Raw genomic sequence first — 2,998 nt, forward strand, 5'->3', positions numbered from 1 at the left:
GACCCTCAGTTTGGGAGTCGAGTGCCCTAACCACCTGGCCATGCCGGGCCTTTTCCCCAGTGAAAAGAAAGCAAATGATGAAAAAAGAACCAGAGGTCAACCAATCTATGTACATACTCTAAGCCACGAAAAAGAATACCAGATCAAATTTAGTTACTGAATAGTTTAGGAACAATACACAAATAAAAAAAATGCTATATTAACCAAAACTATGATTCCACTCTGTGTTTCACATACATAATTAATGATTTAATTACTGTAATATTTAGATATATGAATATTAATGTTGCTGATTGTCAAAGTCACCTTATTGCTAATCATTGAAGTATAAGTTTAATTTAGTGATCCCTAATTTTAAAGTGGTAGACTAGAAGAAAGGCAGCTAGTCACCACCTACTGCCCACTCTTAGGACTACTCTTGTTAGGCTGGATAGTGGGATTTTACAGTCTTTCTTATAACGTGCCTACAGCCCCAAAGTACGGCCCCCCTTTTTTTAGCGAGAACGAAACGTAGACTACCGAACCCCAGCTCCGCAGTATGGCATGCTAATGATTTAGCCACGCTTAGCCCCTTTAATGTTTACAAAACAATTTCACCAATATCTAAACAACGAATCAAACTATAATTATTGAATTAGTGAGTCTGTTCGTCACTTCATGAGTAATCAGTGCATACATAATTTAGACAGTTTGTATATGTTACTCTTAGCAAGTTAGTTTGTTCAATGGTGTGAATACTGAGTTTTGTTTCAACAAAGAAATAGAGGAACAAGTTAGTGAGTTCAATGCTATGAATACTTAGTTTTGTTTCAACAAATAAATAGAGGAACAAGTTAGTTAGTTCAATGCTATGAATACTTAGCTTTGTTTCAACAAATAAATAGAGGAACACGTTAGTTAGTTCAATGGTGTGAATACTGAGTTTTGTTTCAACAAAGAAATAGAGGAACAAGTTACTGAGTTCAATGCTATGAATACTTAGCTTTGTTTCAACAAATAAATAGAGGAACACGTTAGTTAGTTCAATGGTGTGAATACTGAGTTTTGAACGTTAGTTACTTAAACTGTGGAAGTTGAAGCTGGAAAAATAAAATATTTACATTATCATTAAGTGGCGTGGACTTTTCTTTATCCATTATTCGAGTTCCATTGGATTATAAATACATAGATATTTTAATAAATATGAGCTATATCATATATGCCACAATGTTAAATTGTGTCACAACTGCGGTATTTTCAATTGTTGTAGTCTGTGACGCAGTAAGTCGTTTCTAAATGTCGAGTTTAATATACATTATTCATAATTTTAAGATGAATTGTTTACACATTTCACTATCGGTGTTACATTAGCATGTATGACAATAGGTTTTTCTGTTTTGTTTTACAGAAAGTTCCTACTTGATACACTATCGTTTATCTTTTATGCAAAGAAGAACAACAAATAAAGCTAACATGTTTTACAACAGGGTTTCCGAATGTCTAGAATACATTTGCTATTCTATCATTCATTTTTTTAGTTTGTTTTGGTGAACAAATGCGAATGTTTGGTTATATTGGAATTTTTCTCATGCATCAATTATAATTTGCTTGAAATGTTATCTTCTTTTTAATTATGATTATACTTGCTTGTAAATTTTCTAAACATTGTGTTTTTTAATTATTGAAAGTACTTTGTTCTGAAGGCATCAGTGAAAATTTAGTAATTTTCAACCCATATAATTGTTTGACAACCTCAGCATTTCAAAGTTTAATCTGGTAATGTTTGCCAAAACACTTTAAGTACAGTAGGCTTGGGTGAGAGAGATCCTGCTGGGGAATATTCCAGAGAGTTATTGAATACAGTGTCAGGAACGAAAAGATTAGAATTTCTCCATTAGTTTAACATACCAAGAGCTCTTGTTTGGTAGTTAGTGGAAGTAATCATCCCATTTCTTAACATCTCCAGACCACGTTTTTTTCTATTATCTGAGCTAACTCATATTGTAAGATATTAGGCTCTGATATGATTTGAAGTAGAATTAATAAACAAAAGGAGTTCCACAGAGATTTCACATGTCATTTAAGTATTCCAAAGAAATAAAATTTATAATTTATGACAATGTAAAGCTATAAAGGCTGATAGGATGCAAACGTAATGTCACGCAGATATTTTTACAGAAACAGTGTGTAAAAAAATGCATAAAATAACACCTTATTAGCCTAAATAGTCAAACAGATCCCACCATAATTCCAAAGAGTATCCTCCTTTGAAGATCATTTTCGTTCCAAACAAAATATTCAATACGTGGCAACCATACCACATTAACACAAACCGCGATTATCTTGTAATTGTGATAAAGTCGTCAGTACAACCAGGTAAACTTCAAATACTAAGGTACAGTACAATGGCAGTAATTTAATCTAGTTGTGCAGATACACGTACATTTTAAACATAGAAAAACATTATATTAATAAAACTCTACTTATGCAGGTCAATAATAGCAACTTATTCTAGTTATATAGATACACGCGGAAATATTGTTTATGTTTCAATAACAGTAACGTATCTAGTTGTACAGACAGACTCAAAATATTTACCTCTTATACAATATTAATAATATAACTGGCAGGCAGATCTAAAACGCTAGTGGAAATTACAATAATAATAATAAATATAGTTATGCGGATAGTCTTGGGATACTAAGTGAGAGTGATATTTAATCTTAATTAATAACGTAGGAGAATTTTGTAACTAAAAAAACCACTCACAGGAATTTATAAGTATCAATAATTTGTTTACATCTGTAAATATTTACCACTGGAAACTTATGTTATACAATCGTGGATTCAGCAACCTAATGTGAAATGTTTTAATATAATAACCAAAAGTAAGTGACACAGACTAATTAAACAAATAATTTAGAACAAAACTTCAAATTCAGAAATACATTATAGATAGCTAGCTAGAAATTAAGTGTTTCTAAGGCTAAAACAAGCAAATAATTATTTCATTATGTCA

The sequence above is a fragment of the Limulus polyphemus genome, unplaced genomic scaffold, assembly GCF_000517525.1.
Source record: "Limulus polyphemus unplaced genomic scaffold, Limulus_polyphemus-2.1.2 Scaffold1029, whole genome shotgun sequence".
NCBI classification, from domain to species: domain Eukaryota; kingdom Metazoa; phylum Arthropoda; class Merostomata; order Xiphosura; family Limulidae; genus Limulus; species Limulus polyphemus.